The sequence below is a fragment of the Manis javanica genome, chromosome 5, assembly GCF_040802235.1.
Source record: "Manis javanica isolate MJ-LG chromosome 5, MJ_LKY, whole genome shotgun sequence".
Lineage (NCBI taxonomy): Eukaryota > Metazoa > Chordata > Mammalia > Pholidota > Manidae > Manis > Manis javanica.
In genome coordinates, this window is record NC_133160.1 from 49,905,712 (window position 1) to 49,933,093 (window position 27,382).

Genomic DNA, 27,382 nt, shown 5'->3' on the forward strand with positions numbered 1-27,382 from the left:
AAAAAGTAAATAAACCAATTACAAAATGGGTAGAGGAGCTGAATAGACAGTTCTCTAAAGAAGAAATCCAGATGGCCAACAGGCACATGAAAAGATGCTCCACATCGCCTGTCATCAGAGAAATGCAAATTAAAACCACAATGAGATATCACCTCACACCAGTAAGGATTGCCATTATTGAAAACAGAAACAACACATGTTGGCGAGATTGTGGAGAAAGGGGAACCCTCTTACACTGCTGGTGGGAATGTAAATTTGGGCAATCATTGTGGAAAGAAATATGGAGGTCCCTCAGAATGCTCAAAATAGAAATACCATCTGACACAGGAATTCAACTTCTAGGAATTTACCATAAGAATGCAGCACTCCAGTTTGAAAAAGACAGATGCACCCCTATGTTTATCACTGCACTATTTACAATAGCCAAGATATGGAAGCAACCTAAATGTCCATCAGTAGATGAATGGATAAAGAAGATGTGGTACATATATGCAATGGAATATTACTCAGCCATAAGAAAAAAACAGATCCCACCATTCACAACAACATGGATGGAGCTAGAGGGTATTATGCTCAGTGAAATAAGCCAGATGGAGAAAGACAAGTACCAAATAATTTCACTCATATGTGGAGTATAAGAACAAAGGAAAACTGAAGGAACAAAACAGCAGCAGAAGCACAGAACCCAAGAATGGACTAACAGTTACCAAAGGGAAAGGGACTGAGGCAGATGGGTGGAAAGGGAGGGATAAGGGAGGGGAAAAAGAAAGAGGGCATTATGATTAGCATGTATAGTGCATGGGGGACATGGGGAGGGCTTTGCAACACAGAGAAGACACGTAGTGATTTTACAGCATCTTACTATGCATGTGGACAATGACTGTGAAGGGGTATGTTGGGGGGACTTGGTGAAGAGGGGAGCCTAGTAAACATAATGTTCTTCATGTAATTGTAGATTAATGATACCAAAATAAAAAGTTAGGCAATTTTTCAACATTATTTATTAAGCAATTTCTGGGAGACAGGGAAGAAAGATGGCAGTGTGAATAGTGAGGCAGAATCCTCCTCCCAAAACCACATAAAAGATGAAAATACAGCAAATACAACTAATCCTGGAAGAGAGACCCAAATACTGCAGAACAGGCTGCGTACACCTGGGGAAAAGAGAAAACCTCACAGAAAAGGATAAGGCAGCAAAGCTGCAATCTGGCAGGACCTAAGCCCTCCCCCAACCCCAACCTAATGGTGGGAAGAAGAGAAAATGAGTGGAGTGGGAGTAGAAGCCCAGCACTACTAAACATCCAGCCCTGGAGATCTGCTGCGGGAGCATGAACCCACATTATATGGTGCTTTGGAGATTAGTGGGTTTGGAAAGCAAAGACAGGCAGAATACTCAAAGAGACTGAGATTACAGATGCTTGTGGAGAACAAGGACAATCACTGACCCCCTGGGACAAAAGAAACCTGGGTAATTTGAAGGAATTCCCAAAAGTGAGAGAGGCAATAATGGAGCAAAGATTACACAGAGCTTGCAGCTCAGGAGAAAGGGCAGGTGGACAAAATCATCCCAGCACACTCAGCCCAGCAGGTTGGGAATTCTCAGGAGCTTCAGATGCTCCATCTCCCTGGCTGGCAACACAGCCCCAAGTCCTCCTACTTGGTTGGCAGCCTACTGCTTCTTTCTCCTGGAAGAAACTGGTCCTGCACACATGCTGCCCCTGCCGTAACACCAGAACAGCTGGAGGATGACCCAGACTATGGCAGCTGCAGGAGTGTAGCACAGAGGCTCCTACCTGTGCACTTGGTCCATTGGATCTGGCAGTGGAGGGAGGCACTACAGCTCGGGAGGCAAGAAATAGCTCTTTCCTCCTGCAGGTGCTGGTTCTGCTTGCCTCTGACCCCCACCATTGCTGAAGGTACTCAGAAGCTCCAAAGAGATCTCCTGGACAGTGGAAGGTGCCACCTGCACAAAGTTATTATTCCACAGCAATCATTTAAAAAATGAAATAGCAAAAGAATTTTATGCAAACAAAAATACAGGACAAGACACTAGAAAGAAGGTTAAGTGAAACTAAAATCATCTTCTTGAAAAAGATTTTAAAATAAAAATCATAAATGTGCTCATGGAGCTACAGAAAAATATTCAAGAACTCAGGGAGGACTTCAAGAAAGAGACAGAAACTTTGAAAAATATAATATCTGAAATGAAACATACAATGGAAGGATTTAAAAATAGATTAGATGAGGTAGAGGACAGTAAATGAAATAGAATTAGAAAACAGGAAATCAAAGAAGCTGAGGAAAAAGGATCTCTAGGAATGAAAGAATATTGAGAGAACTGTGTGACAAATCCAAACAGAACAATATTCACATTATATGGGTACCAGAAGAAGAGAGATGAAAAGCGATAGAAAGACTCTTTAAAGAAATAATTGCTGAAAATGCTCCCAATTTGGGGAAGGAAAATTATCTCTCAGGGCATGGAAGTGCAGAGATCTCCCAACACAAGAGACTCTAGGAAGAAAACATCAAGAAATATAATAATTAAAATAGCAAAGATCAAGGATAAGGAAAGAGTATTGAAAGCAGCCAGAGAGAGAAAAAAGATCATGTATAAAGGAAATCCCCTCACACTATGAGTAGACTTCTCAGTATAAACCTTAAAGGCCAGAAGCGAGTGGCATGATATATTTAATGAAATGAAACCAAAGGGCCTCCAATCAAGAATACGCTACTGGGCAAGATTATCATTTAAATTTGAAACAGGGATTAAACAATCCCCAGATAAGCAAAAGTTGAAGGAATTTACCACCCACAAAGAGTCTTTATAGTGTGCTTTAAAGAAACTGCTCTAGATGGAACTGCTCCTAAGGTTTAATAACTGTCACCAGAGAAAGTAAAACCACAGTAAAAGAAGTAGACCAATTAATTACTAAGCAAATGCAAAATTAAATCAACTACCCCAAAAGTCAGTCAAGGGGTACACAAAGAGTAGAGAAAATGACACCTAATATATTATGAGTGGAGGAGGAAGAAAAGGAAGAAAAATAATAGAACCTTTAGATTATGTTTGAAATAGTATAATAAGCGAGTTAAGTGAGACTGTTAGACAGTAAAGAAGCTGCCCTTGAACCTTTGATAACCACAAATCTAAAACCTGCAATGGCGATAAGTACGTACCTATCAATAATGACCCTGAATGTAAATGGGCTGAATGCACCAATCAAAAGAGATAGAGTTAGGGAATGGATTAAAAAATAAGACCCATCTATATGCTACCTACAAAAGACTCACTTCAAACCCAAAGACATACAAGACAAAAAGTGAAGGGATAAAAAAAGGTATTTCATGCCAATAATAAGGAGAAGGAAGCAGGAGTTGTAGTACTTGTGTCAGACAAAATAGACTTCAAAACAAAGAAAGTAACCAGGGACAAAGAAGGACATTACATAATGATAAAGGGGTCAAAGTGGATATAACCATTATCAATATATATGCACCCTATATAGGAGCACCTAAATATGCAAAACAAATACTAACAGAATTAAAGGGGGAAATAGAATGCAATGCATTCTTTTTAGGAGACTTCAGCACACCACTCACTTCAAAGGACAGATAAACTAGAAAGGAAATAAGTAAGAAGACAGAGGCACTGAAAGATGCATTAGAACAGAAGAGCCTAACAGACATCTACAGAACATTCCACCCAAAAACAGCAGGATACACAATCTTCTCAAGTGCACATGGAACATTTTCCTTAATAGATCACATACTAGGCCACAAAAAGAGCTTCAGTAAGTTCAGAAAGATTGAAACTGTGCCAACCAGCTTCTCAGATCACAAAGGAATGAAACTAGAAATAAATTACACAAATAAAATGAAAAAGCCCACAAATACATGGAGGCTTAAAATATGCTCCTAAATAATCAATAGATCAATCACCAAATAAAACAGAGATCAAGCAATATATGGTAACAAATGAAAACAACTGAACTCAACACCCCAAAACCTGTGGGATGCAGCAAAGGCAGTTTTAAGAGGAAAGTGTATTGTAATACAGGCTACTTCAGGAAAAAAGAACAATTCCAAATGAACAGTCTAAATACACAATTACTGAAACTATAAAAAGAAGAACAAACGATGCCCCAAGTCAGTAGAGGGAGAGACATAAGAAAGATCAGAGCAGAAATAAATAAAATCAAGAAGAATAAAACAATAGACAGAATAAATGAAATTAGGAGCTGGCTCTTTGAGAAAAGATATATCCCTAGCCAGATTTATTGAGAAATAGAGGGCACACACATAAACAGAATCAGATATGAGAAAGGAAAAGTCACTACAGACCACACAGAAATACAAAGAATTATTAGAGAATACCAAGAAAAATTATAAGCTAACAAATTGGATAATCTAGAAGAAATGGACCACCTTCTAGAAAAATACAGCCTTCGAAGACTTACTCAGAAAGAAAGAGCAAATCTGAACAGACCAATTACCAGCAACAAAATTCAATTGGTAATAAAAAAACTACCTAAGAACAAAACCCCTGGACGAGATGGCTTCACTGCTGAATTTTATTGAACATTTAGAAAAGACATAATACCCATCCTTCTTCAAGTTTTCCAAAATGTAGAAGAGGAGAGAATACTTCCAAACTCATTTTATGAAGCCAGCATCACTCTAATATCAAAACCAGGCAAGGACACCATAAAAAAAGAAAATTATACACCAATATTCCTAATGAACATAGATGCAAAAATACTGAGCAAAATATTAGCAAACCGAATTTAAAAATACATCAAAAAGATCATCCATCATGATCAAATGAGATTTATTCTGGGTATGCAAGGATGGTACAATATTTGAAAATCCATGAACATCATCCACCACATCAACAAAAAGAAGGACAAAATCAACGATCATCTCCATAGATACTGAAAAAATATTTGACAAAATTCAACATCCATTCATTATAAAAACTTTCAACAAAATGGATATAGAGGGCAAGTGCCTCCACATAATTAAGGCCATATATGACAAACCCACAGGCAACATAATACTCAATAGCGAGAAGCTGAAAGCTTTTCCTTTAGTATGGGAACAAGACAAGGATGCCCACTCTCCCCTCTTTTATTCAACATGGTACTGGAGGTCCTAGCCATGGCAATTAGACAACACAAAGAAATAAAAGGCATCCAGATTGGCAAGGAAAAAGTTAAAACTATCCCTGTTTGCAGATGACATGATATTTTACATAAACAACCCCAAAGAATTCACTCCAACACTGCTAAATCTAATATCTGAATTCAGCAAAGTTGCAGGATACAAAATTAATACACAGAAATCTGTTACATTACTACATACTAATGATGAACTAGCAGAAAGAGAAATCAGGAAAACAATTCCATTCACAATTGCATCAAAAAGAATAAAATACCTAGGAATAAACCTAACCAAGAAAGTGAAAGACCTATACTCTCCAAACTAAAAGATGCTCATGAGAGAAATTAAAGAAGATGCTAATAAATGGAAACACATTCTGCACTCATAGATAGGAAGAATTAATATTGTCAAAATGGCCATCCTGCCTAAAGCAATCTACAAATTCAGTGCAGTCCCTATCAAAATAACAACAGCATTCTTCAGCAAACTAGAACTAATAGTTCTAAAATCCTTATGGAACCACAAAAGACCCTGAAATGCCAAAGCAATCCTGAGAAGAAAATACAAAGCTGGGGGGATTATCCTCCCTAACTTCAAGCTCTACTACAGAGCCACAGTAATCAAAACAATTTGGTACTGGTGCAAGAACAGACCCATAGATCAATGGAACAGAACAGAGAGCCGAGATATTAACCCACACATATATGGCCAATTAATATATGATAAAGGAGCCATGGATAAACAATGGGGAAATGACAGCCTCTTCAACAGCTGGTGTTGACAAAACTGGACATCTACATGTAAGAGAATGAAACTGGATTATTTTCTAACTTCATACACAAAAGCAAATTCAAAATGGATCAGAGACATGAATGTAAGTCATGAAACCATAAAACTCATAGAAGAAAACATAGGTAAAACTCTCTTGAATATAAATATGAGCAATTTTTTCCTGAACACATCTCCTTGGGCAAGGGAAACAAAAGCAAAAATAAACAAATGGCACTACATCAAACTGAAAAGGTTCTGTACAGCAAAGGACACTGTCAGCAGAACAAAAAGCCAACCTAAGTAGAACAAAACAGCATCCTCCAGTATGGGAGAATATATTCATAAATGACACATCCAATAAGGGGTAAACATCCAAAATATATAAAGACCTCACATGCCTTGACACCCCCCTCAAAAAATAACCCAGTGAAAAGTGGGCAGAAGATCTGAGTGGACACTTCTCCAAAGAAGAAATTCAAATTGCCAACAGGCACATGAAAGATGCTCCACATCACTAATCATCTGGGAAATGCAAATTAAAACCACAATGAGATATCACCTCACACCAGTTAGGATTTCCAACATGGAAAAGACTAGAAACAACAAATGCTTGTGAGGATGTAAAGAAAGGGGAACCCTCCTACCCTGCTGGTGGGAATGTAATTTAGTTCAATCGCTCTGGAAAGCAATATGGAGGTTCCTCAAAAAACTAAAAATTGAAAATGCCATTTGGCCCATGGAGTTTACCCAAAGAAAAAAAGATCTCTGATTCAAAAGGATATATGCACCCCTATGTTTATAGCCAAGACATGGAAGCAACTTAAGTGTCCATCAATAGATGACTAGATAAAGAAGTGGTACATATTCACAATGGAATATTATTCATCCTTAAAAAGAAAAGAAATCCTACCATTTTCAACAACATGGATGGAGCTAGAGGGTATTATGCTCAGTGAAATAAGCCAGGCGGAGAAAGACAAGTACCAAATGATTTCACTCATCTATGGAGCATAACAACAAAGCAAAACTGAAGGAACAAAACAGCAGCAGATTCACAAACTCCAAGAAGGACCTAGTGCCTACCAAAGGGAAGAGGGTAGGGAGGATGGCTGGGAAAGCAGGGAGAAGGGGATTAAATGGCATTATAATTAGCACTCACAATACAGGAAGTTCCCAGAGAAGGCTGTACAGCACAGAGAAGACTCTATAGCACCTCACTAATCTGATAGCTAATGACTGAAATGGGGTAGGTTTGGGGGGATTTGAGAATACTGGTGAGTTGAAACCAAAATGTTGTTCATGTGAAGTCTTCATAAGATTGTGTATCAATAATATCTTAATTTTAAAAAATGAAAATAAAACAATTCATTCCCTTCTCATTAACTTGTGGTTCTCATTTTATCATTTATTGAATATAGGTTCTCTTTCTGTATGCATATGCAGAGTCCTTGCTTATTTGCATCAATTCCTATCATTATGAAAATAACTATTAATTTTTGTTCCCATGAAATTTTCTGAAGGCTGGAATTGTGCTGTCCCTTTCAACACCTGGTATAAGGCATAGCATATAACAGTCATTAAATGTTTGTTGATTGATTTCATAAAATAGGATTTTTCTGGGAAACCTATATTTTCCCACTAATCTGGGTATCATTTTCTGAGCCAGTTAGTTCTATGTTCTGTTAAATGTTGTGTCCCAACAACATATTTTATCATTGTTCCACAAGTCTTTCTTCAAATGAACTTTATGAAGTTTTAACATGATCTAAAATTACTCCTATTAGAATTTTTTACTAGAATTATGCAAAAGATACAGATTAATTTAGAAAGAAGTGATATTTATGTTGTAAATACTTACATGTTTTATACTTCCTTATTTCTCTTAATAACTTTGTATAATTTTCTTTACAGAGTTATTCATAAGTAGTTTATTGATTTTGTTGTTACGGACATAGTGATTCAGGATTACTGATGCTATTGGGAGTCACATTCATTTATTTTGAAAATTTTACTTTCTGTTTATTGTTATTATATAGAAAAGTCATTGTTACACATTTACCTTCCATCCTGAGACCTTTCTTGAATCACTTTGTTAGTCCCAATAGGGTTTATTTGTTAGTTTTTTAATTGATATGAAGATCATGTTGAGAATGATCTCATTGTCAGCTAAATTCTACTTTGCCTTTACAATAAGGGATGAAAATTGGGGAACCAAAGTGAGATTTTGAAGACATACTTTTGGAGATAGGATTACATTTTACATCTGTGTTAGAGACAATTAATTATAATAGATTCTAGGTACTATATGTACCATCATCTTTTAAGCAGGGTTTTAACTACTGGATATTTTAGGGGCAAATGTGTGAGTTTTTCAGAACTAATGAGGACCTACATTCCATACAATTTCCTGACACATATGGTATGTTCTGTCTTCTTGATCTTTCCTAAATTTCACTCCACTTAGCTCCTGCCTTTGGCATAATATCCCCAAACCTCTCACTGATGGGAGCTCTTCACTTGGAATGATGTAGGCTGTTTGGGATCAGCAATGAGGCATCTCACGTCCAGTTTTCTTTCACAGGGCAACATGGAAAAGGAAAATAGCCAAATTTGACTTTAGCTATATCCTCATCACACCAGCAATCTAGGGTAGAAAGAGAAATAGAATGTGAGTGATGGAAGTCCCATTCAAGGTCACAGAAAAGATGGATATAGGAACCAAAGAAGGTACCAATCTCTATAATATAAGGTAGAACCCAGCAGAGGCTATTCTAATATTTTTAATATTTCATGTTTTAATCCTAATAAAAAATGTTCAACTCAGTTTATTGTCCAGAAGTTGTTTAAAATAGAAATTTGTGTTTTCTACTGAAAGGAAACTTTTATGTTCAAATTAAGACAAGTATTCTACTTGCTCATTTATTGTGAAGGCAGTGATAAGTGTTAAGGCTTTTTATTTGAATTAACTCTGGGATGCTTACTTAAGGTAACTTTACACTTCGGTGGGGTTGGATGAGTACTGGTTCTTGCTAGATGATGGGAGCTGACAAATGACAACACCGTAACAGGGACAAAATAAGTCTGAACACCGTGCATCCTTCTGCATCATAAACTTTTATTCTTTGGACTTGTGCAGGTATCCAGTTTACATTCGATGTATTTCACCATCAATCTTGTGAGGTCTTGCTCTTCCTCTGTATGATTTACTTGTATTTTTAAAAGATGTTTCAAGAGCTTGTCTGGACACACTGAAACGTATGAGACTGTGGACCTCTGTACGTTCATATTGCAAGGTGACTCATTACCTTGGCAGATGTAATGACACCTCAAATTATCAGGAGAGGTTCCATCTATTTTGGTGATAAGAACAAGACACTATCTTCAATGTATTTACAACAGAGTACAATGCTTAGTTTAGCTTCAGGTCGATTGGAAAAAAAAACATAGGAGGATGAAATTACAGTTTTGCTCAAGTGTTAGAATAAAACTACTACCTCAAACATGGAGCAGCAATGACTAATTCGTCTAAGCTGTTTTTTGCAGTCTACCTGAAAAAAGCTTAAGATAGCAAACTTAGGACCTTTCTGTTTACCTGGTAAATTATTTTTATCTTTTCTGTTTAGAAATCAATAGATGGTTTGCCTTTTCTTCAGTAGCAACTGAGTGATTAGTTTCATGATTTTTTCTATTATGAAACTTCTTTATGTAACATTTATCTTAAAGGCAACTCTGGGTCTATCAGGTTCAAATAATTGGAAACTTAAAAAAATTGTGATATGGTATTCTTTCCCCAAAATTAAATTAGATGTGGTGTGAGCTGATCTTTTGTAGTTTTCAGACTGCTATATTAAAAACTGTATAGAATGGAGAGAGATATATGAGAATATGAGTGAGAAAAATCTTATATCTCATCTGCATTATTGACGTGAATGGAGTGAAGTTTCTTTTTAATGAAGTACATTAGTTAAAGAACAACTTTAACTCAGCATAAGTCATGCTCTCTTTTTGACAGATAAAATTAAATCTTGGTAAATGATAGTAAATTTGCAATTTGAAAATTATTCCTAATAATCAAATAGGAAAAAGAACCAGGTTGAATTTTTTGATACAGTTATTGAATGACATATAATACCAAGTATTTGGATAAAAGGATCAAACTCTGAAATCAGACCACTGGGTTCAAATTCAAAAACTTAACAGTATACTAGCCCTGTGTCTCTGACTGAGTTACCTCACCTTGTTTTGTGTTTTTTTTGCCAATTTCTGCTTATAAAATGTGGATAATTATAGTACATGGTTAGTTATATATGTGGATGAGTATATATGTATTTGTGTAGGGAGAAACCAAGACCTCCCTCAGGTTTGAAGATTTCCCACAGGGCTCCTGAGATTCAGAAAAGCCATTATCCCCACAGTCATTATTTATTACTGTAAAGGATACAGATTAAAACCAGCAAAGGGGAAAGGCACATGGTGCAAAGTTCAGCCATCAACTTCCAGGTGTCCCCCTCCCAGGGCAGTCAGATGAAAATGTGCTTAATTCTCCCAGCAGCATGTGTGAGTGTGGTCATACAGGGAAGCTTGGCAAAGCTGTGGTCTCTAGCCTTTCACTGGGGGGAAGTCTTATAAACACGCAGCCAGCACCCCATGACGGACCACAGCTACTCAGACTTCAGCCTCCCCTTCCTCCAAGCAAAAACAGGTGCCCACCATGGTCTTACATGGTCAAAGTGGAATACCATAGGCCAAGGCCTCAGACATACAAAAACTGTCTCATCAGGCAGAGTATTCTAAGAGCTCAGAGTTTATCTTTCAGGAGTTTGCCAAAAGCCAGTTGTAAAGAGAGGCTTTTCTTTGAAATACAAAGGATTTGAGTAAGTCAGACCCGCTGAGTTAACCCTAGCCTGCCCAGTGGTTAGGAGGCATAAATGAGTTAATCCATGTAATTTAGAGTAGTACCTGACTCATGTAAGCAAATAAATGAGGGCCAGCTGTAGTTCCTTCTAGGGGAGGAATACAAAGAATAGCTGTGTCGCATGGATCTTGTGATGAGGACCTACCATCATCTGAATGAAGCAGATTAATCTGGAATACAAACAAGAAATTGTTAAGTTCCATGATCTTGTAATAATGATAAGTCCTCAAATTCAGAATGATAGTCATTACAAGCATATTAAATATTTTAGATAGGAGTGCTTTAGTAAGAGAGTTCTCAGTAAAACACTAAATCTTAATGTTTTGTCCTTTGTCCTTTACAGAGTTCTGAAGTCAACAAAGCAATAGTCAAAGAGAGGAGCTGTTTGAGGAATACAACGATAAAGCAGGTACAAGAGGGATTTTCAGTAATTAACACATAATATTAATTTAATTGATTATTAATTCAAACTTATAGTCCCTATTTTTTTTTAAACATTATAAAAATTCCAGTTTGGTGTCTTAGAATATATGTGACAGTGTGTGACAGATGGCTGACCATATCCTAAGGAGAAATAAATTTCTATTTATACATTAAATCAATGTCAAGTGTTTCAGTTAGGGGAAACCTAGACAGAAATATTAGGGAATTAAAGAATGGCCTACGATTTGTTATTAAGTCAATACATATTCATTAAAGGACTGCTTTATGGTAAATACTCATCTATGAGGTATTTGGTGATTTTACAGACATGGTCCATTCCACCTTCATGGTGCTCACAGTCCAGTGGAGTGACATGAAATAAGTAAATACCAATATGTGAATAAAAACTGTGATAAATGCTGTTAAAAGAAATGGCAGAGTTATATGGGAGAAAATACTGGGAGACAGGAGAAATCTACTGTGGATTAGCTAAACAAGGGGTGTTTCTCTGGAAGATGACATTTAAACAAAGAGCTGAAGTGTAAGGAGAGGAGGCCCAGGAAGGTGGAATAGCCTCAAGAAAACAACTGATACAAGGATAAAGTGGCTGTAGCACCGTCACAGAGGCAAGCAACATAGAATGAAAGTAGATTGAAGCTAGGATGAAAATGAACACGGGATGGTCCAGCTTCCAGGGCCGAAACAGCCATGGTAAGTGGCCTTTGCACCAGGTCCGCATGGCTGCCTTACCCTCGGCATGTCTGTGCAGGGCTATTTGGTCTTCTTTGCTAATTCCCTGAGAATAAATGCTTTCAAACTTTCAAATCTACCACCCAACCCATCCTCCTACATCTGCTAAAAAAGAGTAGAAATATCTTCTGACTATGCAAAGAGGTTGTCAATGTGTTTATTCCTCTGAACACTGGTTCCCTAGCATTTGCTGCACAAAATGGTTTGGGGTAAAAAGTTTGAAAATTTCTGAATACTGTAAAACTCTTAGGAGCTTTAATATATTATAGGTTCTGAGAAATTGTACCATAAACAAGTAAGTAAATAAATAAGTGTGTGTGTGTATGTGTGTACTCCTTTATATAACTTGGTTTTTTCCAAAGCTATTTCCAAGTTTACATTGAAACGTTTCAAAAAATTTTCTCTTGGAAATAATGCATTTAAAGAGATTCCTTTTACTCATGAGGCTGGTCTGTTTTTAGGTAACTTCACCAATTTTTTGTCTACACACATTAAATTATATCAGATAATTTCCTAGAGTACAGATAATTCAAGCCAAAAATATATATGTATGTTTGCTTCAATGGTTTAACTTTTTCAGGCAGAAAATTTTTCTTGACCTGAGTTATATGGTTAATTACTTCAAATCCAGATTAGACTTTGCATGTGAAAATATAGCCTAAATATCAATAAGAAGCACTGGAGTAAGAGCTTATTAAGTTATTTTCAATATTAATATTAATAATATTTGTTTTCTTGAATAAAACCAGTAAAGAAAACCCACAAAAGTTTCTGTTTTTATTTCAGCTGCTCTGAATCTTATTCCCCTTAACTGAAAATGCTGATTCTCCTTGATTTTCTCATAATTTAAAATTCTCATAACTTAAGAAACTCTTAAAATGAGGAAAATGAGTTGAGATAGTGCCTACTTAGCACCTAAAGAATGAGTTGATTTTTATAAGATGTGGAGATTTTGTGTTTGCTGCAATGAAAGTCTCAAAGACCCAGAATATTAGAGATAACATGCACTTTTCCAGAAAAGAGGGCTCAGCATCTGTGTTGGAAAGGGCACTGAATATTTTTTTTAGGTCAATTCAGCATCTTTCAATTCAGTTAACTATTATTAAAAATAAGAGAAAATCATGAAAAACAGCGTAGGATTTCCTAAGTTAGAAACAAAAGCCTTGCTTCATTCCCAGAAAGATAAGAAACAGCTGTCCTTTAATTGCTATTCTTGTCATTTGCTTTCTACTAGAGGTATGTCTCAAATTTGAAACCTAATTAGAGATACTACTTGAAAACAGCAAAAAAATGAAAGAAATCAACATGGAAGCATAAAAGCTGGGATAAAAATAGAAATAGTAATATTCTAGCTATATTGAATAATCACATATCTTAAAATGAGTGGGCCTCCAGAGAACATGCTGTCTGGCATGAAATTGAATTTTATTGTTTCATCTTTCAGGAAGAATTTTCTCAACCAAATGACTAGTCTTTTAATGTCTATAAATTATGATTTTCAGGGACTATATTTTGTTCTGTATAAAAACAATGATTTTTATGGTTCTGAGGCCTGAATTAAACTCCCATTTCCTAACTTATTCCCTAATTTGTCTGACCCCGGACAAATTTTCTAACTATTCTCCATCTCAATTTATCCATATCTAAAATGGACTTTGCAATTTCATTTTCAGCATTGTTTCTTTCTTGTCTCTTACACGCTGGTAAGTTGTAGCAGATCTAGATATATTAACTTCTAGAAAGGAAGTAAAGAAAAGAAGGAAGTAAAAATGAAACAAAGTTAAATTTGAGTATATATATCATAATACCTAGCATAGAATATTGCAAATACTAAAAGTTCAGAAAGGGCTTATTGTTTCTGTACCCTGGATGCAAAAACTCAAAGGCAGATTTATTAATCCTTTTACTCAAAACATTATTTTTCTTGTAGATACTTTGGATAGTGCTCTCCAAATTGTAAGCCCCACTTAAAGGCATAGTGACATAAGATCTGAATTACACACTGCAATTTGCATGCAGTTAGGCATGAGAGTTACACAGTTATTATTTGTTTAATTGAGTGAACCTGTGAACTAATACTGCCAGGAAGTGACCCAGATTGTCCTATTCCCTGGTTTATAAACACCACATCTAACATCTGAAGCAGGAGTGGTTATGCCTTCCTGTGAATGATTTCATCAATGACACTGCACCCACTTCCTGCTGTTTGACCTTGTGCTCTGCTTTCATAGGATTAGCCAATTTCCCCTTGTGCATATTCTGCATTTGTGGCCTTTTATCTTTGCTTGCATTGCCTCTGATTTCAATGTTTTCTTCCATAGTTTGTCTTTCATTCTTCCTTCCCTCTGCCCTCCCTCTTCTCCTTTCCCTTTCTTTAATCTATCCCCACATTTCTGATGTATAGATCTAAAAGTCTGATCAAACATCTCCTCCATGATGTGGCCCCATGTTCTCTTGAGATCATCTCACCCACTTTGCTTGTTTTGTTCTTTCTGTATTTGTTTTGCTGCTGTCTGCTTTCAAGCACTGCCCCTCGCTCCATCTGTGGAAAGTGGCCCTGGCACAGACCCAGTGAAAGCACAGCCACATAATATGTCACCGGTTTTTCCTTCCATCCTGTACTCAATCAGTGAAAGTACAGCCACATAATATGTCAACGGTTTTTCCTTCCATCCTGTATTCAATCCTATTACCTTTAACCAAAAAACTCACCAAGGGAGTAGACCTCTGGCAAAGTCTGTTGCTTACTTCTAACTGGGTTGCTGGTGGGATAAATTTAGACCCTGAGCACTGGGCTGCATCACACTGGTGTCCAAGTGGGGCTGGCTTTCTGCATGTGTCCTCAGCTGTCACTGCTTTGTTCCTTGGAGATATTCGTATTGGGTTAACATAGAGTTAAATTACAAAAGACTGCAGAACAACAACGTAAAATAGTCAAAGTCACATTTGTTAACTTGCCAGGCAAGGGAACAAAAACTGGTGAAGACATTCTCAAAGTAGTTCACAAAAGGGAAAATAGCAAGGGAATGTTAAATGCTAAAATGTGGGGGTCTGAAAGGGCATGAGGAAGAGGGGGATGGAAGTGAGAGGGAGAGAAAGGTGTAAAAGTAGACATTACAGTGATTATGCTTTTTAAGGACTGAAAACAAGCACTTTGGCAAGGACATAATATAAAAGGAAACTTTATTGGTGACACTGCATTCCATATAGTAGATGCTCAACAAATACATGTAACATGAATTCATGATTACTGCATTACTTATTTCTTACATGTGGGATCAAAGCAATTCTAAAAATTGGAGAGCTTCAGACTGAGACTGAAAAGATGGGAAAGGAAGAAGGAAAGTCTACACATGCTACCTTCTTTGGTATTCAGGCATAACTTAATGACATAACTTTTCACATAAAGTTTGAGCTTGAATTCTATAGTGCCTCAATCCTTCATGTACTTCAGCTGATCACAGAAGATTATCCCACATTATAGAAGGGATTTAATAAATCAGTCCATGATTTTCTTCAGTTCCATGAGATGCATCAAAGAAGCGCGAGTTAAATTTGCAGGTGCAAAAATGACGTTAGAACTTTACTGCTCAGCCTCATTCTTTTTGTACTCGTTCTGTCCAATTCAAATTAGGAATTTAACTTCTCTTTTTCGTTACATATTGTTTACTCTTACTTTCATTGTAGTACAGTTTTATTGAGTAAATGTTTTAAGATAGATTGCATGGTTGTGTACATATTGGGGAGTAAGAAAACTGTAGTGAAGGAATGACTCATTATCTGTATGCAGTCAGCAGTATGAATCAGAAAACTTAGTTATGCCATATTATATTTTTTGTAGATTACCCCAGGCACTCTGTGAACTTCTCCAGAGAGCTAGAGTGAAATTATAATAATTGCAATGAAAAGCAGAAATAAATTCACTCTTACTTTGAAATTTAAAATTTCAAAAGAAAATAAGCAATTACTCATCAGAAACTATAGATAACTTAGTCAATACTAATTTGAACCTGAAATGTATCACTATAAAGAATTCAATCAGTTTGTGAATTAATAAGCTCTGATGTCTGTATTAGAAATGTCCTGCAGGTATAATCAAACCTTCAGTTTAAGTCTTGCTCCAGCACCTGGTATTTCACTGGCTTTGTGTGTGTGTGTGCATGTGTATGTGTGTGTGGTAGTGTTTGTTTGAAACATTTGATGTAACTGAGGCAGTACTTCCTCAGAGTCCTTCTCTTTAGTACTTACTTATCAATCTCCAGCCAAATTAAAATTATTTCTGTATATCTCTGCTTCTTAAGATAGGCTTGAGATGGACTTGGTAGGAGTCATTATGCTTGGAATACACAGTCTTTTGAACGAAGTATCAAAGAAAAAACTAACTTAAGTATGGACAGTAAATTCCTGTCCTTAGTTTTCCAGATGACAGGAAAGGACATAAAAAAATAACCATCCAATCATCTAGTGAGCTGTTATACTATTTCTTTAAACCTTTGCTGTATATTTTTTTAAGTGTATTTGAGGCTTGAGACCAGTTTTTACAAGTTTTGTTAGGTAAGCAAAATCCAATGTGTGTCATGAAATATTTATCAAATAAAAAGTTTCTATGAGATTTCTGTCTTCTGGAGCATCCAATGCAAGTTCCTATTCTTTGGATGACATGTGAGAAGGATAAAAGCTCACCTCTGAACAAAAGACCTTCTTTGTAATTCCAGTGTGGCCGCTAGGCCAACAGCATATGGAGTTCTTCTCTTCATCCTCTGGGCCTCGGTGTTCTCATCTCTTAAAGGAGACAGCTCCTGGTTTCTGTAAATCCCTTCAGTTGTGTGTTCTGTTAAGAAAATTTTTCCCAGTATTTTGAAAAATGATGATAGGTAGATATACATAATCAATCTGTTGCAAAGAGATGACTGAGATTAAATCAAGCATGTTTTCACATATTGCACTTTGTAATTCTTTAAGATGCCATCATTCATTTTTATGATGGACACAACAAAATCCAACAAGTCATGGCTTACTAGCTCTATTCCCAAAGTTGGTCCAAGGACAACAGGTCACTCTTGGAAACTATTTAAATGCTGAGACAGATCTGATGTGGTGCTGAGGCAAAGCCCTCTGAGTTTGCTGGATCCCAGGAATGGACAAAGCCTCCCTCTTTTACTTTATACAGTGGAGGTCAAAATTTGAAACAACTGAGCAACAAGCTGACCTCTGACTTACAGTGAACCAGGGGTGCTGTCCCCCTGCTTGCTGGACTGAGTTCTCTGCCTAACTGCTTTGTCTTCTGTCCTTTCGGACATCAAGATTTTGCTAGTTTCAGTGGTCATTTAATACTCACTGTGATTTGGAACTATTTCTTGGCTGGAACTGTGATCTCCATAAGGGTACCCCATGATTCAAAGAAGCAAAGGATGCAAACATGTTACCCCTTTGTTAAGTCACCAGAATGCTGGATCTGGAGGATTTTCAAACTTCAATTATTTAGAATTTTTATTATTGATTTTTTTTCATGCTGACTTGTCCGCTGAAAATATACTCACATCAGGACCAAGTAAAAGATACAGATATGAGTATATATCAATCAGAAATGATATTATAAATGTAATTCAAAAAATATCTATCATGACCTGGTTTTCTCTTTCCTGGGGGTTTGATACTTAAGCATCAAAAGCTATATTGGTATGTTACAGGTTTTCCAGAGGTTATCTTTTGGAAAGAAAATAATGTAAATAAAAACATCCATAAAGTAAGTGTCTTTTAGATCTCACTCCTTTTTCTCTACTTATCTGCCCTAATTTCTTTCTTAAGGGACAATAAAAGGTTAAAAAAAATTGTATGGTACAATTATAAAGGTAGATTACAGAGAGGCCTCAGGAATCAGAAACTCAGGTTCACATCCTTGTTTCTCCAGATACTAAGTGCGTCCTGGGACAAACTACTTTTTAACCTTCAGTTCTGTATCTGTAAAGCTGGAGTTACATCTGAAATGTGTTGTGAAGATTAATAAGATGCATATAAAGGGATAACATAGAGCATGGTGCATAAAAAAGGTGCACACATACTCAGAAAATTGTGGCTACAATTGGCTAAAATGAATTTCAAAAGCAGTGGTGGAGAGAGAACTGTGAAGATAGTAGATGGATATTAGAGAGCCTTGTTTGTTGGGTATTTTTAATGAGGAAAAGGTTATGCTAGTCAGTTGTTTCTTATTGAATTGATTATCTTGCCTCTACCCTCTCTCTCCTCTGTTTCCAAGTGTCATGACAGTTTGAACCACTGTGTGTTCTAAAACTCCCAGTTAGACATTTTCAGTGAATTGCTGGACTCTGGATGATCCTATTTTTGATGCCATTAAGACCCTTGTTCTTGTGAGCTGCCATATCAATGTCCTTGCCAATCGCCAACAGTTTCCAAAGTGTGTCACACACTGACCTGGCTGTTTAGTCAAGTACTCAGTAGAGGTCTCTTGCTGTGACCCTGCCAAGAGCTAGTAGACTGCCAAGAGTCAGGCAGCTGAGGCAGAGAGAGCAAAGGTTAAAGGGAGTAAGAGTGGGGATGGAATCTAGGCTGGGTTAGGGCTGCTCGTTGGCAAGAGTCCATCAAAAACAGGCCAACTAATAGCTGGACTGGGGAGCAGATGGATATTAAGGGTCTCAGGCAGATGACTCAGATTATAAATCCTGAGTGGAAATGAAGTGCTGTAGGCAGACAATGAGATAATGGCTGGAGAGAAGAAGACCAGGTCAGATCCGTGACAGCTCCCTGCATCAGTCTAGAAAGTCTGGTTAAGTGACATAGGATTTTCATCAATATTAGCTTTTTTTTCTGGTGGAACTCCCTATTTATCTCTCACAGTTTATGAGCCTGGCGTATGGGTGGTCTACTATGCCTTAAGGTTGGTGCTTCTCAAGCTTGAATGTGCTTAGTAATCACCTATGTTACGACACAGATTTTCATTTAGTAGATCTGGGGTCTGGCTCAAGGTTCTGCATTTTTAACAAGCTTCCAGGGGATGCAGATATGGCTGGATAAGGACCATGTTCTGAATGCAAAGCCTTAAAGGGCTGTTGCTCTTTGGTCTTGCTAAATCTATGGGTCTTCTGTTCTGTCTCATGTCACTGCTGCTTCCTCATGGTAAACATGAGAATATTGCTGGATAGTTCAATACTGAGCCCCAGAAGCTGGACTTTTTATCTCAGACTGGAGACCTGACAACTCTCATCTCTATCCTTGCAACAAAGTACTCCTCATTGAATTTAATATTAGTAGCAAAACCATATGGACAGCCTGGAGAATTCAGTTGTCTTCTGACAGAGTTGGTTTTCTGGGACAGAAATGTTGCCCCCTGAATGCTAATTCACTGCTCTAATGGCAGTTATCCTCTGCCTGGTCAGAGGCCCCAGGAGAGCCAAGAGTGCCTGGAACTTAAGTACATGCTGATCATTTTTTTCAGGTAAAATATCAAATTTGCCAATTTATGCCATTTTCCTCAAAGTGAACATTTTTCCTGAAGTCTTTTATTTTTATTCTGCTATTAGTTTTCAATGATACAAAGTAAGAATGCATTCCTGTCACTGAGACTAGGGGCCTGGTTACAAACCATTGAGTATAATTATCCTACAATGATAGTAGCCTTCAGAGTACCCCGACATTTCCCATGAGGAGAAGGCAGCTTAGATGGCAGAGGTAAATCCCCATCTGGATCATATTCCTGGTTTACCTCTTCTTGTCATTATATGGCACTTGGTTGATTCTTAGAAGCCCTGTCCATCCACACTTCATCTTGTAAATTTCAGGTGTTGACAAGGTTTTTAAGCAATTGGCATTGTGAATAATATCTGGTTTATCAGAATGTCCTGAATTCAGATGTTTCAAGAAACCAATGTGAAGTGAGAAAGGTCAGTGGCTTGGCTACTAACAGATACACCGTTAGTCTATCAGAAATGTGATGTTCTGTGTCTTTTTGAGGTGGATAGGAAATAATGATTCATTCACCACTTCATATCAAAGCGCTGTTTGAAAGTCTAAACTAGAGCCACAGGTACAAGCATCATCAAGCTTCCAGTGCTCCCAGCCTGGGCTTCCCCTTGAATAGGACAGGAAGAACATTTAATCGGAGGTCCAGTTAGAACCCAAGCCCAGCCCATCATATGATGCCTCATATCCCTGTCCATCCTGGGATACCACCGGGACCATGAGCAGCTCCTTGTCATTTCCATTGTGCTATAGGCTTAGTTGTTAATCACTCAGTCTTCCCTGATCTTTTCTCCTTAAAATACTACATCATGTCCTTGTAGTCTTCTATTCTATGAAAAACAATCTCTTCTACCTTCTACCTCTTCAGATAATATTTCCTTTGTTTCTTTGTCTTAATGGAAAACTGGCTTTTTGGAGTTTCCTGCCTCCTTGATACCTACTTGAATACAGACACACCCTGTTCCAGGGAGCCTGGAGGCAGGGCTGTATTTTCCTGCTGCCACTAGAGGCCCTCTAAGCTGCTATGACCTTATTTAAGATCGCCAATGTCTGGCTGTACCACACATCTACCCCAGTTCATCATGCGGGTTGACCAAACTCCTGCTCCGTGCAGCCTTTTCTACCAGACACATAGTGTACCCCTACTCCCCAGGTTCTGCCTGTTCTCCTTCTGGGAGATTTCAGTTTCCATGGGAATGACCCATCTAACATCCTTGGTGCCCAGTTTCTTTGTCTTACCAGTTCTGGTGCCCATCAGCACCACTCCATTTCATCCACCTATTTATCCCATGGCTGTACCTTGGACTTATCACTTAGAACTGAATTCTTCTCTCATCTCCTATTATATTACATTTTTCTCCTTTAATGACTTCCCAATCCACATTAGTGGTGTCATATTCTTAGCTTCACCCTTCCCTCACTACATCGGCAGATGAAATCCCAACACTGTGTCAACTAGAATATCCTTCTCCACCAGGCTACTGAGCACTGCTGGCGAAAGCCATAGGTATTCAGACTAAACCCCACAGACCTGTGGTCTCCAGGCCTGGTGGGACCCATACAGCTGCCCCCACTTTTTCTCTCATCTTGTGGTCATAAAGGCCAGCTCACAACTCCTTTCTTCTCGAAACTCCAATCCTACTTTCTCCCATTTCTTCTCAACATATAACTTTGACTTTTCAGTGAATTAAATTCATAATGAATATTAAGGGCATACCAGAGGCGTAGAGAAACATAGAAGACATTTTGTACCTATATTTAATAAATAAAACCTCCCCAATACAGTTGAAGACCCCTGTGTTCCCCTTCACATCACATCCCCCACACCCCTTCTCCCAAACATCACAATTTTCTAATTTTAGTGTTTATCATGCATTTCTCTGTGATTGTACTTCATGAATATGTACCCTTACACAATACAGAACTAAAGCATTATTTTACATTTAAAAATTTCCCATAACATAAATTTGCCATCATCTCTCTCTCTCTTCCTCACCCTCTCACTCTTTCTCCCTTTTTCTCTATACTTTGTGAAGTTAATCAATGTTGACATGGGAAATAAAAATGTGTTCTACAGAGAACAAACAGAACACAATATATCTGTCTTCTTTCTTATTGATAGGCATTTAGCCTGTTTCAATATTTTACTATTAGAAGTTGATGTGTTATGTTCATTCTTTTAACTGATGTACATTTGCAAAATTTTTCAAGAATATATGCTAGAAATGGAATTGCTTTACAATTTACTAGATATTACCAAATTATTTTCTCTTGTGGTTGGGACACCAGCAGCGCATAAAAGTTTATATTGCTCTAAATCCTTATTGATATTTAGGTTTTGAGACTCTAAAAGTTTTACCTATTGATGGCTATATAATTCTATTTCATTTGGTTTTAACTTGCACTTAAGTGAAAGCTAGTGACGTTAAGAATCCCTTAACATGTTTCTTGGCAATCGGTGTTTAATGTTTTTGAATTTCCTGTTTACATATTTTAATAGCTTTTTTTCCTATTGGGTAGTTTTGCTAACATTTTTAATATATTCTAGAAGCTAAATCTTCATCCATTATCCTTATTACACACATTCCCTTTTTCTGCTTGTTTTAGGTTTGATTTGCTCCTTTTCTAGTTATAATGTGAAAGCATAGATAGTGATTTGAGACTTTCTTTTCTAAATTCAGCATTTAATGCTACAATTTCTCTCCAAGCATATTTTGATATGTAGTATAATGACTTCATTGTGATTTGAATGTGTGTGTGTGTGTGTGTGTGTGTGTGTGTGTGTGTATAATGGACACTCATTTTAATTTCAGTTCCCTTAAAATTATTAAGGTTTATTTTACGACCTAGAGTATAAAATCTTATACGTTGAAACAAAATGTTTATTCTCTTGTTGGATGAATTATGTTATAATGTCAGTTGGGTCAAGTTGTCAGTAATATTATTTAACTCACCTATATCTTCACTGATGTAGTGTCTACTCATTCAATCCACTACTGAGAGAGGAATACTGATGTCTCCAAGTATATCATTGTGGATTTGTCTGTTTCTCCTTTCAGTTCTTTAAGTTTTTGTTTCATATTTTATGAAGTTCTGCTGTTAGATGCATTTACCTTTTAGGATTGTTATGTCTTCTTGGTGAACTAACCATTTTATCATTATATAATGTCCCTTCTGATATTCCTTAATGTGAAATCTGTTTCATCTGATATTAATATAGCCATTCCATTTTTTTATTAGTGTTTTAATGATATAAGTTTTGTGATCCTTTTCATTTTAACCTATCTATGTCATTATATTTAAATATAAATATGAAGCATATAATCCAATCTTGCATTTTATCCAAGTTAATAATTTCTGTCTTTTATCTGGGGCATGTGTGTGTGTGTGTATAGGGGAGGGTTGTTTGTATTTGATGTAATTATTGATGCATTTTATTAAAATACTTTGCTAGTAGTCTTCTATTTATTCCATATATTTTTAATCTTATTCCCTGCTTTTGATTTATCATATATTTTTTATTATTCCATTTGATGTCCACTATTGGCTTATATAAATTTATTTTGAAATCATAAGTGGTTACTTTAGGGTTTACCATAAGCATTTTAATCAACCACCATCTATGTAATGTTTTAGTCATATAATAGTATATTATGCTTTTCTTGTAAGAACAATACAGTAATAACTTCATATTCCTCCCTCCCATCCTTTTTGCTCTTGATGCTACATGTTATCCTTTTATATATGCTATAGGCAAGCAATACATTGCTACTATTTTTGTGTAGAAAGGTTGTCAAACTCTGGCCTGCAAGCCAAATCCTTCATACCAGTTAGTTTTGCAAGTAAAATATTATCATAACACAGCCATGCCTGTTGTTTATGTATTGTCAGTGATTGCTTTCACACTACACCAGCAGAGTAGAGTGGTTGTGACAGAGACTGTAAGGCCTAGAAAGTTTAAAATATTTACTACTGTCTTTAACAGAAAAATTGTGTCACCCCTTCCTTAGGCAATTATCTTTTATAGTCACTAAAAGCAAGAAAAGATGAAATTAGCATTTACTTTCCTTTTTACCCTTCATAGCACTATTTCTTTTGTAGATCCAAGTATCTCCCTATGTCACACTTGAAGAACTCCCTTTAATATTTCTCACAGTGTAGGTCTGCTTATAATGAATTTGTCAGTTTTTATTTCGGTAAAAGTCTGTATCTCTTTTAATTTTACCAGTTATTTTTACTTTGAAAACTCTTTACATCTGAGTATACCCTAATAGAAGCTGAAAACATCTGTGTTACAAATATATTTTTTCCAGTATATTATTTGTAATCTCACTTTTTTTATGGTATCTTTGCTTACAGAATATTTTTATTTTAATGTAGTCAAATTCATTAATATTTTTCTTTTTGGTCTGTGCTTTTGAAGTCAAGTTGAGAAATCTTTCCCTATATCCATATTTCATAAATATGCTTTTTTTCTTCAAAATTTTAAAAAATGAAGCCACTGGGGAGAATATCCTCAAGTTTTTGTCCCTTACTTTTCAGATCGTACCTCATTTTCTGTTCACCTCTCTTCCTCTCATTACAGTGGATTATATCATCTAGATTTCCCTTACCCATCAATCATCTTCCTTTCTCCTTAATATTCAGCCCTCTTTTGTATTCCTGTCTATGTCCTTTCAATATTTCTATATGTTCAAATGTCCCAGTCCTTAAAAAAAGTCACCTCTTTTGTATTCTTTTTTCTCCCAGTTTTATTGAGAAATCATTGCCATACATCATTATATAAGCTTAAGGTGTACAGCACATGGTTTGATTTACATATATTGTGCAATGATCACTACAATAGGTTCAGCTAACATCCATCTTATATAAATGCAATAAAAGTAAAAGAAAGGATGAAAAGAAACAAGGGAAAAAAGTTTTTCCTTGTGATGAGAATCCAGAGTATTTACTCTCTTATCTTTCCTATGTATAACATAGAAGTTTTAGCTATAGTCATCATGCATGTTGTATCTGTCACACTTATTTTTCTTGTAACTAGAAGTACCTATAGACCACCTTCCTCCAGTTCTCCCTCCCACCACCCATTTCTGGTAACCATATATCTGATCTCTTTTAGACATTTGATGTTTTTGGATCCACGTATAAGTCAGATCATACAGTATTTCTCTTCCGCTAGACTGACTAATTGCTCTTTACATAATGCCTTCAAGGCCCATCCTTGTAGTTCCAAATGTTAGGATTTCCTTGTTTTTTATGTCTAAATACTATTCCATTGTATTTCCATACCACAGCTTTTTTATCTATTCATCCATCAATGGAAGCTTATATTGCTTCCATATCTAGGCTGTTGTATAATGTTGCCATGAATATAGGGATGCAGATTTCTTTTCAATTTAGTGTTTTTGTTTCCTTTTTATGTATTCCCAGAAGTGAAATTATATGATAGTTCTACTTTTAATTTTTTTTGAGGATCCTCCATACTGTTTTCCATATGTGGCTGTACCAATTTACAATCTTACCAACAGTGTACAGCATTCCCTTTTCTCCACATACATGCCATCACTTGTTATCTTCTGTTGTTTTGATCATAACCATTCTAACAGAAGTGAGGTGATATCTCATTGTGGTTTTAATTTGCATTTTCTTTTTAACTAGTGGTGTTGACCATCTTTTCATGTACCTATTGAGTGGTAATGACTTACTATTGCCATTTTGTTAATTTTTTTCTTGTCATTTGTAGATTTATTGTGCCTTTTTTCTTAACTTGCTGCTTTTTTTTTTTTTTTGCCTTTTTATGTGTCGGAGTCAGTTGCTTTGACCTTTCTTTGTCATGTTAGTTTATGTAATTACTACAGGGTTTTCCCTTGTGGGTAATATGTGGCTTTCATAAAATATCTTAAACTTATATCTTATTTTAAACTGACAACTTCAATAGAATTTGTAAACTTTACTCTTTTACATATTCTTCCCCTCACATTTCAGGTTATTGATGTTACAACTTACATGTTTTTTGTATTGCATAACAAGTAACAGATATTATAGTTAGAGTTATTTTTACTGCTTTTTTAACTTTCTAAGTAGAGTTGTAAATGAATTATGCACCACTATTACCATATTACACAATTGATCTATGATTACATATTTACCATTATAAATGAGATTTACATTACCGTTTTATGCTTTCATGATGTTAATTAGTGTTCTTTTACTTCTAATCAAAGAACTTCCATTAGTATTTCTTGTAAGGCAGGTCTGATAATGATAAACTTAGATTTTTTTTTTTGGTCAGGAAAGCCTTAATCCCTCCTCCATTTCTGAAGGAAAGCTTTGCTGAGTATAGAATTCTTGGTTGGCAGTTATTTTCTTTCAATATTTTGAATATATCATTACATTTTTTCCTGGCCTGAAAAGTTTCTGTTGAAAATCTGTTAATAGTTCTATGGGAATTCCTTACATAATTGCTCTTTTTTTCTTGCTGCTCTGAAAATTATTTCTTTGCCTTTGACTTTCGTTAGTTTATTTATAATGTGTTTCATTGTAGTCCTATTCAGGTTTCACCCATTTGGGATCCTTTGGTCTCTATGGATCTGTAGTTCATTTTTCTCTCCAGGTTCAGGAAGTTTTCAGCCATTATTGCTCTAAGATTCTTTCTGTCCGTTTTTCTTTCTTTTCTCCTCTGAAATTACCATAATGCAAATATTGTTTCTTTTCATTGTGTTTCATAAATCTTTTAGGCTTTATTCCCTCTTATTCTTTTTTTCTTTTGATCCTCTGAGTAATTTCCAATGTCTTTTCTCAAGACTGCTGATTCTTTCTTCTGCATGGTTGAGTCTTTTTTTGAAACTATTGAATGCTAGGTTCAGTTATTGTATTTTCCAATTGTAGAATTTCTGTGGGGTTTTTTTTCTATTTTTTTTGTTTGTTTTATTTGATGGTCATTTCATTATCAAACTTCTCATTTTATTCATACATTGTTTACTAATTTCATTTAGTTGTCTGTGCTTTCTTGGTTCACTAATGTTTCTTAGAGGATTATTCTGATTTCTTCGAAAATTTCTAGATCTCCATTTCTTTAGGGTCATTTTTTGGAGCTTTTTAAATTTCCTTTGGTAGTATCATACTTACCTGATTTTTCATGATCCTTGCTTCCTTATGTTTGTATTTGTGCATTTGGGTAATTGGGCTCCAATTCCAGACTTTCTAGGTTTGTTTTGGCACAGACAGTTCTTCACCAGTCACCTCAATTTAGGTATCTGGTGTGACCAATGTCTTTGGTCAAACTCTGAGGATGGGAATGGAATGGGGTGTGCCATTGGCTGAGAACAGTTGGATAGAATTGCTGGCTTTGTTCCCTACCCAAGTGACGCTGTAGGGATGGGCTTTGTTGCTTGGATTCTCTGGTCAGGCTTACTAGATGGTCTGAGCTGGGTAACTATATTTAGTAGTAGATGGAGCTATGAATTAACTCACCTGCTGGCAGGATAGTAGAACTAGACCCAGGGTCTATACAACTCATTGTTTGGGGACCTGAATCAGGCCAGAGCGTACACTAAATTCCCTGATCAGGTGAGGCCACTGGTCTTGCTCTACAGACAGGAAAAGGCACAGGCTATTCTCTCTGTCCAAGTAAAACTGTATATAGAGTTGTTGAATGTACTGTACAACTTCTTGTGCACTCTGGTTAGGTTTCCTGAGAGCACAGGCTGACAGCTGCACTTAGTGATGAGGGGGGCTACAAATTAGAACCCCTGCCTGCAAGCAATGGAAGAGTGAAGTAAAAACAGTAAAGCTCTGTGTTGCCTTAACTGAAGCTGACCACCATCCCAAGTTCCTGACTGAACAGAGCCACTGGCTTCATTCTGTAAATTATCAGTCCTGCCT

General features: G+C 36.4%; 1 protein-coding gene across 11 annotated transcripts in view; it reads left to right on the top strand.

Moving 5' to 3' along the window:
* INPP4B (inositol polyphosphate-4-phosphatase type II B) overlaps positions 1-27,382 on the top strand; it is a 910,826-nt gene that overhangs the window by 434,756 nt on the left and 448,688 nt on the right. For all 11 annotated transcript variants that reach the window (XR_012131555.1, XM_073237008.1, XM_036996729.2 and 8 more), the window contains one exon: positions 11,193-11,258. The gene's annotated coding sequence lies outside the window, so the exon portion shown is untranslated. The remainder of the gene's footprint in view (positions 1-11,192; positions 11,259-27,382) is intronic.